This window comes from Heterocephalus glaber, unplaced genomic scaffold (assembly GCF_053883595.1).
Source record: "Heterocephalus glaber isolate CG9 unplaced genomic scaffold, H.glaber_assembly_v1.0 deba00001428, whole genome shotgun sequence".
NCBI lineage: Eukaryota > Metazoa > Chordata > Mammalia > Rodentia > Bathyergidae > Heterocephalus > Heterocephalus glaber.
Window position 1 is genome coordinate 13,356,581 of NW_028258293.1, and position 15,169 is coordinate 13,371,749.

At 37.8% G+C, this 15,169-nt stretch overlaps 1 pseudogene; it reads left to right on the plus strand.

Annotated features, from left to right (window-relative positions):
• Window positions 1-6,194: 6,194 nt before the first annotated feature.
• On the plus strand, window positions 6,195-11,839 carry LOC147827978 (transcription factor BTF3-like; annotated as a pseudogene).
• The last annotated feature ends 3,330 nt before the right edge of the window (window positions 11,840-15,169 follow it).

Below are 15,169 nucleotides of genomic sequence, written 5' to 3' on the forward strand. Positions count from 1 at the left end.
ATACCAAAATCCAGGAATGCTTTAACTCCTTGGATAAAGAAGCATAGCATTTCCATATAACCTATGCACCTCCCATACACTTCAAATCATCTTGATTATTTATTATATCTAAAATGATATAAATGCTATGTAAGTAGTTGTTATACTGTTTAGGGAATGACAAGAAAAAAATGTGTACATGTTCAGTACAGACATGTTTTTCCCTAATATTTCCCATCCACAGTTGGTTGAATCCACAGTGGAAATCTACAGATATAGACGAAGACTAATGGAAGCTACTGTTATCAAGATATAATATAGGGGCTGGGGATTTAGCTAAGTGGTTCTGCCGCCTGCCTCCCAAGCACAAGGTCCCAAGTTTGATCCCCAGTACCAAAAAAAAAAAAAAAGACCTAATATAGGTTCATGGCTGCAGGCACCACTGTGGGGCTAGACTACCTCTTGTGAAACTCTCTTTGCCCCTAGCACCATTTGAGGCAAGTTATTTGAGCACTCTGCTTTTTTCCTTGTCTGTAAAATTGTGATAATCAAGTACCCTCATGCTTACAGCATAGCAAACTAATAGAAAAATAACTGGCACATTGTAGATGTTCAATAAATGTTAACCACTCTCAGCTTAGTGGCTAAAGTACGACTATAACTCATGTCTGTGGACTTCAAGTTATCTTGCCTCCAACACCTCTAATCCACATACTTAGTCTAGAGTGTCAAGGTTAAGCTCCTTTTTTGAAGTTCCAGAAAAAAAGGAGCTCTGTCCATTAAAAAATAAAAAATCAAGATCTCAACCTGTCTCCCTCTTATGAAAGCCTGAGAATTTTGTGGCTCTACCACTATTGGCAGAAGCAAATGTAAGGAAAATATTCTTATTCTACTGAGATAGAATGAAGAGTAAAGTCACTTGAGAAAGAAAGATTATTTGGGAGGTTATGGTGTAGGGACACTAAATTTTAGCTTGAAAAACATGGGAAATATTACCTAAGTATTGGATAGGTATTATTAGTAACTATTGGTAAGATCAGATCAGGAGATGATGCCACATTCCAAGGCTGTAAAAAGTACTAGACAGTAAATACACTACAGGCAGGAACTGTCTTGCACATTTTTATTACCTATTCTGGAGCATAGAAACAAATACAAAGTGTCTAAATTAAGAACTAAAATTTAGTATAGGCCCTTTTGGTATAAATTTGAAAGATCCAAGAGTAATCTGGATTATTCAGAGTAATCCAGTGGAGATAAACAAAACCTGGCCAATAAAGAGATTGGTTTATTCCAGTGATAGAATGAAAGGAAAAGGATATGAACATGAACTTAGTGACTAAAATGGTAGGGTAGGATTATTCTCAGCAAAGGGAACAGAGACAATGAAAACAAGGCTAAAAATGATTAAACAGCAAGAAGCTGTGGGGAAGGAGAGAGTTGGGGAAAGTGTTTCAGAAGGTCATGTGCATATTGAAGCAGAGACTAGCAATTCTTGTATTAATAACGATTGTTCTGTGTTAAGCCAGACCTGGTGCCACCCACCTATAAACTCATATACAGGGGAGGCTGAGGCAAGAGGATCATAAGTTCAAGACCAGCCTGGGCAATTTAGTGAGACCCTATCTCCAAAAATAAAAAGGGTTGGAGATGTAGCTCAGTGGTAGGATGCTTACCCAGCAAGTGTGATGCCCTGGTTCAATCCCCAGTACAGAGAAGGGAGGAAGGAGGAAGAAGAGAGAGAAGGAAAAGTAACTTAATAAGTAAAATCTCAAACTTAGACTTTTAGCACTGATGGAAATCTCTTGATGAGGAGGAGGACTGAAGAATATGGTCACATCATCGTACAAGGAAAACAACATAGGATTTGGAGTCAGAATTGGGCCCCAACCCTGGCTCTACTCTTTATCACACATGTGGTCTTAACTTAGTTATCTAACTCTACCCCTGATGCGAATTCTAGTAGAGTAGTTGTTCAACAAGTATCAAATGAGTGAACTTTTGAACTGAGAGGTAACATGAACAAGAAAGTCAGGGTTGGGCCGGGGATTTAGCTCAGTGGTTTTTGCCGCCTGCTGCGCAAGCGCAAGGACCCGAGTTCAATCCCCGGTACCAAAAAAAGAAAAAAAAAGAAAGTCAGGGTGCCTGAATTAAAAGCCCATCTCCACCCATATTAGCTAATTAACCTCTCTCCATAGCACTGCTGTTCCATCTGTAAAATGGAGGCAGTAACAATTCCCACAGCATAGAGATTTTGAAGTTTCCATGAGTCTATATTTTGTTTGTTTGTTTTGCTTTTTTGGTTTTTTGAGACAAGATCTCCCTATGCAATTCAAGCTGGCCTTGAACTCACCTTGTACCCCAGGCTGGCCTTGAACTCCTGGCAATCCTCCTGCCTCAGCCTCCTGAGTGCTAGGATTACAGGTGCACATCACCACACCCAGTTGTCTCTATATTTGTAAAGCAGTTACAGGGTAACTAGCATAAAGTGTTAGATTAATGATTTTAAAATATTCCCAGCCGGGCATGGTGGTGCATGCCTGTAATCCCAGCACATGGGAGGCTGAAACAGGAGGATCGCTGTGAGTTGGAGGCCAGCCTGGGCTATAAGGTGTACTCAAGACCTGAACTACATAGCAAGACCTCGTCTCAAATCAAACAAAAAAATTTCCACCCATAACTTGGAGATCATAATACTGGACTTACTGTGAAGATTCAAATGCTGTATGTAAGATGCTAGAGAGAAGATGCTTAATAGATTTTATTTTCCTTCTTTATCACCCTACCTACACCTTGTTACCTTGGAAACTCTGATTATTGCTGCTATTGGCTTCAAGGGGATCTTGCTTGGTCTAAGCAACTGATTCTTTGATTTAAAATTCCTAGATTTCCAAGGAATATTTTGATTTCCTTTAGCTCAGTTGAGAAACTCAAAATGAATTTGCTGGAGTCCAGGAGAAAAAAAAAGGAGGGGGGACAAACCCAGGGAACCAAAAATGTAAACCCTGCTCCTTGTTCCATCCCTTGGTACTTCCAGGCTTTAAAATGTGCTAAGAAGATTCTGCTTCTTAGTGCTTCAGTTTGAACCCATCTCAATTCCTCTTCTAGAATCCCGCAGAGCATCAGCTGGCCAATTCATTACAAGGCAAGTTCTTTGTATTTAGAAGAGGGAAGAAAGAGGAAGAGTACTTATTCTCAAAAGGCAGTAAGTAGTCAGAAGCCAGAAAACTTAACATGGAAGCCAAGACTTATAGTTTTATTAAGGTCTAGATCAGAGATCAGCAAACTATGGCCCTGAGTCCAAATCAACCTACTACCTGTTTTTGTAGTTTTACTGGAACACAGCCACACTCAACAGGTGCACAGCTTATGTAATTGTTTACATATTCTCTCTGGCTACTTTTGTACTACAGTAGCAAGCTTAAGTTGTTACACATAAGACCCTATAGCACTCAAAACCAAAATTATTTACTACTTGGCCCTTTACAGAAAAAAATTAATAACCCCTGGTCTACACAATTTGCCTGGAATTTTATTTTAAGTATCCTCAGGGCAAAAATTCTTCATTTTCATCAAGTCTTCTACTCCATACTTCTCAGTCTTTAATACACATACAAATCATTTGAAGAGCTTATTAAAGATCTTGTTAAAGTGCAAATGCTGAGTTTGTAGGACTCTGAGAAGGTATTCTGTTTCTGACTAGCTCTAGGGCAGTGATGGCGAACCGTTTACAGACCAAGTGCAGAAAATGCAACCCAAAACCCACTTATTTATTACAGAGTACCAATACTGCAATTAAACCTGAATTCTGAGGTTTTAGTTTGAAAAAACAACTCATACATTAACATCTTTTGTCTTAAAAGAAAAACACAATAACAGAGTTTTCAATGATACAAACAGCTTTTTATTGAAAGGTGAAAGTTTGCACTTGGCAGGCTTTTGCACAATTAATGTGATCTTTGCTATTTTATTCATACTAATAATTTGTCAAACGTTAGCTGGGGTGACTTGGCTCACGTTCCGACAAAGATGGCTCTGCGTGCCTGCTGTGGCACACATGTCGTAAGTTTGCCACCATTGCTCTAGGGTGCTCCTGGATCAACTTGATCCCCTCGGTTTTTTGTTATCAATTACCCCTGTCACTTTTCCCCTCATTATCTAGCTTAATTTCTTTGATTCATGAATAAAATTACTCCCATACAATTAACTCCTCTGGCTTTCTTGCCCTCTGTTACTCTTACCTGACAATAACTCAACTTTGGATGAACCCAACACAAACCAATTCTGTTCTACATTGCAGGAGAAAAATCACTAGACCTTTATCTCTAATTCATGGTCACCAACTTCAGACAGGCCCTAACCAGTACTCAGCAATCTTCTGATATGTCTCTATTGTCTTCCCTTTCACATATCCTCATTGAACTTCCCACAACTCCTCAAACCTACAATCTTTCTTCCCACTTATTTTCAGCAGGTGACTAAGTCAGTTTTGTTGAGAACATCCATGTTCATTTAAGTCACTCTTGTTTTTAAAGCAGAGTTTTCGATAGCAGTACTGTTCACAATTGGGGCCAATAAGTCTTTGTTGTGGGAGATTGTTCTGGGCTTTCTCAGATGCTAGCAGCACCCTTAGGTTCTACTGTAGATGGCACTAACACCCACCACCAGCTGTGTCAACCAAAAATACCTGTAAATGTTGACAGATGTTCATGGAGGAGTAAAATCTCCCCTACTTGAGAACCACTAGTTTAAAATAACAGAAACTAATTTCAGCTAACTTAAAGAAAAAGACAATTGATTGAGAGGATAGTGCAGTAACTCATACAGTCGCCTCTAGATCACAGCTGATGTGGCCTTGAGTATAGGATCTGTAACCAGATTCAAGCTAGGAAGACATGGTGAGCAGAAAAAAAGAATAACTACCATGTGTCTAATATTCTGTATTTGTATTCAGCTAAGGTAACATATAACCTGAATCCAGAAGCTACAATACATTTCATTTACTTTTCTATGATAAAAATAAATCTGGAGGTAGGTAATTGTTGGCTTCATTTGGCTTTTAGTATCATCACAGCCATTTCCATTCTTCAGCTCTGAATTTCTTCCCTCAAGTTTATTGCCTTGGGTTAAAAGATAGCTACCATATCTTCTGACATGAATCATGACCACATTTTAAAAATAGAAAACACATTTGAAAAAATAGGGGTTGAGGAGAAAGCAGCAAAAGGAACTTTTATGTGAAAAGTTTCTTTTCCTTTTGTCAATAAAGGAAAAACCTTCACAGAACCCCCATACCTCGGTGTGGGCCCCACAAACAACCCTCCTAATGATTAGCAATAGGTTATATGGCCATTGTCTTTACTACAGGATATGACAACAAAGTTAGTGTCTGGTACAGTGGTACCTTGGTTTGTGAACTTAATTCTTTACATGATTCTGGTCGCTAAGCAAGTTGGGCAAGAACCAAATCAAATTTCCCCATTGAATCTAACCATTGAATTTGATTTGCTTCTCATCCAATTCAGTTTGCAACCAGAATCATGGAAAGAATTAAGTTTGTGAACCAAGGTACCACTGTAAAGGGTAATGCAGTGGCCATGATTACACAGAAGCAATCAAGATTAATCCCCTGGGTCTGGGCATATTGCTACGCCCACACCGAATTTTGGGGTGTATGAACAGGGAAGAAGAGGGTCTAGCAGTAAGTTAGGCGGCAGCACCATGCTTGCCACATCTTCCCAGTATAAAATCTACAATGCCACATGATTGTGTGATCCATTTCCTGTTTTGTAATGGCAAAAGACAGTACTCTCAAGAACTTTATTTCTTCATCTTACTATTCCTTTTCTGTCCTTTATGATTAATTTTTCCCTGGTTATAGAATCACTGTCCAGGCATACAAGCATGCTAAAGGAATGTCTTCCAGCTGGGCGTGTTAACATATGCCTATAATCCCAGCATTCTGGAAGGCTGAGACAGAAGGATCACAAGTTCAAGCCCAGCCTGAGCAGTTAGTTACTTAGTGAGACCCTATCTTAAAATAAAAAATAAAAAAGAACTAGGAATGTACATCAGTGAAAAGTACCTAGGTTCCACCCTACTATCAAAATAAAAAAGGAAATAAATGTCTTCCATCTTTTATAAATCCCTTTCTCATGAATAAAAAGATGTGATAAAACAAGTAGAGCAGGCCATCTTGAGTCCTCGCATGTGTGCACCTACTCTCAGCTGGTCTGCCCAAGACCCCCTGAGCGCCAGCCCTAGTCCCCTGCACTGCCCCATAACCACTCCGACAAGATGAAAGAAACTATCATGAACCAGGAAAAACTCGCCAAATTCCAGGCACAAGTGCGCATTGGTGGGAAAGGAGCTGCTCGCAGGAAGAAGAAGGTGGTTCACAGACCAGCTACAGCAGATTATAAAAAACTTCAGTTCTCATTAAAGAAGTTAGGGCTAAACAATATCTCTGGTATTGAAGAGGTGAATATGTTTACAAACGAAGGAACAGTGATCCACTTCAACAACCCAAAAGTTCAGGCATCTCTGGCAGCAAACACTTTCACCATTACAGGCCATGCTGAGACAAAACAGCTGACAGAAATGCTACCCAGCATCTTTTTTTTCCCCCCCCATTTAGTTTATTGGTACATTTTAGGTATAAAATACAGTTACAAACATCACTGGGATCTTGTACCATTACATGAGTATCTTGGTTCTTTTATTTTTCCCCTTCCCCTGCCCTCCCTTCCCTATTTCCAAAGACTTTGTTTCCATTTTTTTCCTTTTCTCATATTTTTTCTTTCCCCTACCCCTCCCACTTCCCCTGCACTTTTAGACCTTTTCTTCCTGTTACACAATATCAATTATACATTTTTTAAATTACAATATCAAGATCTAGGAGACATTACCACAGATTTTATAGAATTTAAAAGGATATAGAAAGCACATTTCAAAAATCTGTTTTGAAATAAATTTGACAACTTCTAAGAAGGACCTTGGAAGACAAATTGATGAAACTAACTCTGGAGGAAATATAAAATTTGAATAGCACCTATTAAAGAAAGTATATTCCTAGCTTGAAAACCTACCTATATGACAACAGCAGGCTCATAAACATTTTAACTGATAAATTATATCAAACAGTTAAAGCAGAAAAAAGAAGGAACATTTCTCCCCTCATTTTAGGAACTCAACATTGTGCTAATCCTAAAACTGGATAAAGATAATAGAAGAAAAAAGTATGAACATAGATAGAAATTTGTTTAACAAAACAAACTCTTAGAAATCAGATCTGGCAGTATGTAGAAAGTGGTTTTGTTATAGGGATGGCAGTGTTAGTTCAGCATTGGAAGATCCACCCCCAAAAGTCATCGTTTTATCAGAGGAAAGGAAAAAGCCATATGATCTTGTCACTAGTTGGAGAAAAAGTATTGGACTAAATTCTACAGCTGTTCATGGTAAAAGCTATCAGGAGACTAGAAGTAGAACAGAACTTTCTCAACAGATTAAAGACATGTACTCCATACTTCCAGCGAGAACGCCTTATATGAATGGAGAAGATACAATGCTTTCTCCTTAAGGTGGGGAACAAGGGCAGATATGCTTACTCTTTATCTGTCCATTAAACTTTGAAACCTAGGCCCCACCAAAATAGTCTGGCAATAAAATGACACAACTAGGATAGGATTGGCAAAGTAGAACCAAAGTCTTTATATGTAGATGAAATGATTATCTACAGAGAAAATACTAAGAAATCTCTAGGAGCCCCTAGAACTTGTATTTGAATTTAGCAGGATTAGAAAACACAAGCTATGTATAAAAATTCAGGTCTGTGTATACTTGCTATAAATGAAGAATTGGATATTGAAATTTAAAAGTTATGTAGGAGTATAAAGGACCTAGAAAAGTTAAAATAAAAAAACAATGTTGGAAGACGTTTAATACCTAATTTTAAGACTTCTTCTAAAGCTACAGTAATCAAGGCAGTGTTGGTGTAAGGAAAGACATATAGATCATTTGAATAAAACAGAATCTAGAAATAGAACCACACATATATGGTCCACTGAGTTTTGAAAGATTGTTTAACATTAGCATTTTATAGAATATAAACTCAATTCAAGAGCCAAGGAGAGATAGTGTTTTCATCAAAAGGCACTAGAACACCTGGTATCTGTATATAAAAAATTAACCTCAACCCCATATTTCCATACATTTCTATTTTTATTTTTTATTTTATTTTATTTTATTTTTCCCCATTAACTTTATTGGTACATTTTAGGTATAAAATACAGTTACATTCATTATTGGGATCTTGTACCATTACGTGAGTCTCTTGGTTCTTATTTTTTTCCTCCTTCCCTTGCCCTCCCTTCACCCCCTCCACCCTTCCCTATTTGCAAAGACCTTGTTTCCATTTTTTCCTCTTTTCATATTTTTTCCTTTCCCTTTTTTCCCTTCCCTTACCCCTCCCAATTCCCCTGCTCTTCTAGACGTTTTCTTCCTGTTACACAATATCAGTTATACATTTTTAAATTTACAATATTAAGATCTAGGAGACATTACCACAGATTTTACAGAATTTAAAAGGATATAGAAAGCATATTACAAAAATCTTTTTAAAAATAAATTTGACAACTTCTAAGAAGTAACTTAGAAGACAAATTAATGAAAGTAACTCTGGAGGAAATATAAAATTTGAATAGCACCTATTAAAGAAAGTATATTCCTAGCTTGAAAACCTACCTATATGACAACAGCAGGCTCATAAACATTTTAACTGATAAATCATATCAAACATTTAAAGCAGAAAAAAAGAAGGAACACTTCTCCCCTCATTTTAGGAAATCAACATTGTGCTAATCCTAAAACTGGATAAAGATAATAGAAGAAAAAAGTATGAACATAGATAGAAATTTGTTTAACAAAATGAACTCTTAGAAGTCAGATCTGGCAGTATATAGAAAGTTTTATTATAGGGATGGCAGTGTTGGTTCAGCATTGAAAGATCCACCCCCAAAAGCAATAATTTTAACAGAGGAAAGGAAAAAGCCATATGATCCTGTCACTAGTTGGAGAAAGAGTATTGGACTAAATTCTACAGCTGTTCATGGTAAAAGCTATCAGGAGACTAGAAGTAGAATAGAACCTTCTCAACAGATCAAAGACATGTACTCCATACTTCCAACAAAAACTCCTTCTATGAATGGAGATGATACAATGCTTTCTCCTTAAGGTGGGGAACAAGGGCAGATATGCTTACTCTTCATCTGTCCATTAGACTTTGAAACATAGGTCTAAACCAAAATAGTCTGGCAATAAAATGACACAACTAGGATAGGATTGGCAAGGTAGAAGCAAAATATTTATATGTAGATGAAATGATCATCTACAGAGAAAATACTAAGAAATCTCTAGGAGCCCCTAGAACTTGTATTTGAATTTAGCAGGATTAGAAAACACAAGCTATATATAAAAAATTCAGGTCTGTGTATACTTACTATAAATGAAGAACTGGATATTGAAATTTAAAAGTTATGTAGGAGTACAAAGGACCCAGAAAAGCCAAAAACAAAAACAAAAACAGTGTTGTGAGACATTTAGCACCCAATTTTAAGACTTCTTCTAAAGCTACAGTAATCAAGGCAGTGTTGGTGTAAGGAAAGACATAGATCATTTGAATAAAACAGAGAATCTAGAAATAGAACCACATGTATATGGTCCACTGAGTTTTGAAAGATTATTTAACATTAGCATTTTATAGAATATAAACTTGATTCAAGAACCGAGGAAGAGATAGTGTCTTCAACAAACGGCACTAGAACACCTAGTATCCGTACGTAAAAAATTAACCTCAACTCTTTTTTTCCATACATGAAAATAACTTGAAGGGCTCTATGAACCTAAATAAGAAAGACTAAAAGTATAAAACTTTAAGAAGAAATTATAAGGGAAAATATTTATGAATTCAGGGTAGGCAAGAACTACCTAGGATACAAAAGACATGATGTATAAAAGAAAAAAAATTGATAAATGAGATTCCATCAAAATTTAGAACTTTAAATGACATCATTAAAATGAAAAGTAGTCCTTAAACAGACCATATTTACAATGTATATAACCTATGAGCAGAATATATAAAGAATTCTTAGAGCTCATTAATAGACAACCCAATTAAAATGTAGACATAAGAAGATGGTAAATAGCCAGTATAGCACAAGGAATAGTGTGCAATTCTAGAATCAGAAAAATACTAATCAGTACAATAACAAGATTGAATTATACACTCATTAGGGAGATGAAGTTAAAAGTTTTAAAAGCCTTGTCATGACTTTTTCTTTTTGTTGGATTCTCCTCCTTTGCGTTTAATTTGTCATGCCCAATGGATTCATTCTGCTGGGTTTCCTGGGGTTGTGATCCTCATTGTCTTTTCCTAGGGTATTGTCTAAAATTTTTTGGAGTGCCGGTTTGATATTCATGAAGTTCCTGAGGTGCTCTTTATCATGAAAGTATCTTATTTCTCCATCAATTTTGAAAGATAGTTTTGCAGGGTACATCAATCTGGGTTGGAGGCTGTTTTCCTTTAGGGCTTGAAATACATCACTCCAAGCTCTTCTTGCCTTGAGGGTTTGCATTGAGAAGTCTGCTGTGATTCTGATGGGCTTTCCTTTGTATGTGATTTGTTTCTTTTCTCTCACTGCTTGTAGAATTTTGTTCTTCTGTTGGATTTCCGGAATCCTAACTATTATATGCCTATGTGTAGTTTTTTTTTTTGATCAAGGCTAGCTGGAGTCCTATATGCCTCACTTATCTGTACGTCAAGTTCTTTTCCCCTCCTTGGGAAGTTTTCTGCCATCACTTCTGTGAATAGTTTTTTTATGTCATCTGCACTCTCTCTTCTTTCTTCATTGACTCCAATCAGTCTTATGTTACTCTTCTTTGCATCGTCTAGGAGCTGCTGGATTGATTTCTCGTGTTCCTTTGCAATTTTACAGCAATTTTCCTTTTCCTGGTCACTAATTGCAATCTTTTCTTCTATATCTGAAATTCTATCCTCACATTGGTTCATTCTGCTGCACAGACTTTCGATGGAGTTTTTAATCTCTTGGAAATCTGTTTGCATCTGTTTTATGGATTCCATTTGTTTCCTATGTTGGGATTCCATCATGTTCCTCAGATCCTCTATTTTTTTATCTGTGTCCTCTCTAGATTTATTAATCCTGTCTTGCACCATGAGCACAATCTTTGCTGTTATCTGAGTAATTATTTCTGATTTCATTTTTCCCAGATCCTCTTTTGTTGCCAGTTCAGAGAGTCTAGGTAGTTGAGTATCAGAGTGTTCCATCTCGTTTCCCTTTGGGGTTGCTATAGGTGATCCAGAAGTTTGTTTTTGAGGCTTGTTTACATGTCTTCTCATTTCCATGGAGGGGGGGGTGTTGCTTCTGGTGCCCGTCCAGCTCACCTTCTCTGCCCTAGGAGCTTGGCTACCCAGCATCTTGAACTAGCTCGGTGCAGACAGTCTGACTAGTTTAAGGAGACTGGCTGAAGCTCTGCCCAAACAATCTGTGGATGGAAAAGCACCACTTGCTACTGGAGAGGATGATGATGAAGTTCCAGATCTTGTGGAGAATTTTGATGAGGCTTCTAAGAATGAGGCAAACTGAATTGAGTCAACTTATGAAGAAGATGTAACTTGGAAGAAGTTACTGGGAGCTGCTATTTTATATTATGACTACTTTTTAAAATTGTTTTTTGTTTATGGATCTGATAAAATCTAGATCTCTAATGTTTTTAAGCCCAAGCCTCTTGGACACTGCAGCTCTTTTCAGTTTTTGCTTACATACAATTCAGTCTTTGCAGGCAATTAATGAAGAAGCCTGGGAATAAAGTTTGAAACAAGGATTTAAAAAAAAAACAAGTAGAGCAATGCTAATTATAAAATTTAGTTATTTTGCTGCAAAATTCTTTCAACTTAGTGAAAATAGAAGGAAAAAATGGAAACAAAGCTTTTGTACACAAGGAAGGGGGAGGTAGGGGAGAAATGGGATAAAATAAAATTTATTTTTAAAAAAAATTCTTTCAGGGCCGGGGATTTTGCTCAGCAGTTTCTCCGCCTGCTATGCAAGTGCAACGACCCAAGTTCAATCCTAGGTACCAAAAAAAAAAATTCTTTCAACTTGTTGGTATGCTGAGAACTTTCCTAATGTAACATTGGGAATAAAATTCTTCCTTGACCCCCAAATCACCCTTCAAATTGTTGATCTTATTGTTCAAATATGTTGAAAATTTTTTCTACTTGCATTTTTACTCTTATTTTGTGCCAGTCTGGCTTCTAACACCACTTTTCTGTTTCTAAAACTACTCTTACTGAAGTCACTTTTGAATGGACAATTTTCTTTTATCTTACTCAACTGCATTGTTTGCTGCTGACCAACCTCTCCTCAAAACATTTTTCTCTTGACAACTGATACCATTCTCTTTTAATTTTCTTTCTCCTTTTCTAACTACTCCTTTTTAGTCTCTTTTGTCAGCTTTGTCTCCATCATCCAGCTTCTAAAAGATGGAAGTTTCAAGAATTGATTCTGGCACCTCTTCTCTGTCTACAACCAATTGTTTTCATAGTGATACTATTAATATTTTTGTGTGTGAGAGACACTTCTTCATTGGGCAGGATTTTCCATACATTGCAGGATGTTTTACCCTCCTATATCCTACCCACTAAATGCCAGTAGTTTCTTCTTTGTAACCACAATCAGTGTGACAACCCAAATTGACTCCAGATAATCCCTTGAGCTGGGGATGTAGCTCAGTAGTGCAGCGCCTGCCTGGCAAGCCAAAGGCCCTGAGTTCGATCCCTGGTACAAAAAAAAAAAAGAAAAAGAAAAGAAGAAGAAGAGGAGGAGGAAGGAGGAGGAGGAAGAAAGAAAGAAGGAAGAAGAAAGAAGACGAAGATGACGAAGAAGAAGAAGTAGAAGAAGAGGAGGAGGAGGGGGAGGAGGAGGAAGGAGGAGGAGGAAGGAAGAAAGAAGAAGAGGAAGAGGAGGAGGAGGAAGAAAATAAGCAAATAATCCCTAGAGAAGTGGTGTATCTCCAGGTTAAGAACCATCTTGTCTCCCATTTGGTGATTCTAGCCCGTCCATGACCTTAAACACCACACATGTGATCATTACCAAATATTTGTGGTGCAAAAGTACAAATAAAGAAAATGATAAAAGATGGATAAAAAGGGGTATGGGGGCAGATGTTTTGCAATAGGGAAGTGGTCCAAGGGAACGAGGGTGGGGGATGGAGGAGGGGAAGGGGAAATGAGAGGAAATGTCCAGGAAACTAGTAGCCCCAATTAATGTAAACACTATACGGCATAACATGATCTAAGACAAATAATATCAACAAGTATAAAAAAGGGGATAAGGGGAGGATAAGGGGGAGAGGAAGAATAAGGGAAGGGGATTAAAAAAAAACAAGTTGTAATATGTACATGTAACCATCCCCCAAGATGATGGTAAACTGCATGAACTGCAAACATATACTAATAAAATTTTTAAAAAGTGTTTCTGGCCCAAACATCTTTTATGAAATTTAGACTGCCTCAGATTATCTACATTTCTATTTGGATGGCCTTTTGTGGCAGCACAGTAAATATTCAGTGAATGAGTAGTCTAATTAACTGTCTTAGACTCCTCTTGTCTAAAACCAAATTCTTGATCTTTTCCTGCCAATGAAAGATCTCTGTGGAAGACATGGAGATATACTTCTAGATCCCCCTTCAAGAAAGGACCAGCTGCCCAGCTCTGAGGACTGTGGTTAGCTGACAGTCGTCAGCTGTTACCTGCTTCAAGGTCCACCTCTGCCTTAGAGCCAAAATCCCACTCTTGGGGTGTAGCTTAAGCCTTACTTTTCTAGGAAAGCCTTCCAACCAGTGAATGAGCACAGTGGTAGTGCATGGATCTAGTCCAAAACAGAACTCCTCTACCTGGCGATTTTTGCTGCAGAGCTCTTCACCTAGGCTGGCAGAGACGTTGTCAGGTTTGCATCATTGTCTTCCAACGCCCTGTGCAGTTCTGTTTCTGCCTCCTTTCGTTTCACAGGTATTACTGCCTATCGAACATTTTGCCTGCCTCTGTCTCAGCATCTGCTTCCCAGACAGCCTACTCAATACTCTCTCTATCCTTATTTTAATAAATAGTATGCACTTTTTTGCTCAAGATGAAACTCTATGAGTCACCTCTGATTCTTTGTTTTCCTTCATGCCACATAGCTAATCCATCATCCAGTTCTATTGATTCTACTGCCAAAATACATAATCTACACTTCTCTCTCCCTCTCTCTCCTTCTTCTTCTTCCCTCTCCCCCTTCCTCTTTCTCCCTCTTCTTCTCCCTTTATCTTTCTTTCTCCCCTAGTTCAACCCATCATCATTTCTTCTTTTTTTTTTTGTATCAGGAATCGAACTCAGGACCTTGTGCTTTCCATGCAGGCACGGCACTGCTAACCTACATCCTAGGCCCATCATTTCTTAATGGAATACTACTAATGGCCTCCAATTAGTATACTATTCCCACAATAGCCCCCTATAATCCATTCTCCACACAGCAGTTGGGGCAACCCTTTAAAACATAGCACAATGCTACTTGAAAACAATAGCTTTCATCAAAACTCCTTACTACATCAAGGCTCTATCCAGCCTCATTTCTTCCTACCCTCCCTCTCAATAACTGTGCTTAACCCATGTTGGTTTTTCTTTTTTTATGGTACCAGGGATCAAACTCAGGACCTTGTGCTTACGAGGCAGGCATGGTGCAACTGAGCTAAATCCCCAGCCCAGGTTTTCTATTCTTTGAAACCATGCCCACCTAAGACTTTTGCCCAGGCTGTGCCCACTTCTGTAGACAACAGTGCTTTTACACTTTGCATTCTTCTCATTCAATAAAACTCAAGTGCCACTGTCTCAGAAAACCCACTTTAATCATTTAATCTGAACTTATTTCCCTCTCCTCTCATTACTCTGTGTGCATGTGTGTGTATGTGCTTTTTTTTTCTTAATTGATTTTTGACTCACTAGACCATAACCCATTAAGGCATAGACCATATTTGGCTTATCACTCAGAACCTTGGGGAATTCCTGACACATTTAGTAGGCAATCAAAAGATAAATATGACTTAGATGAATAAAAGAAAATTACCTGATTACCTTAG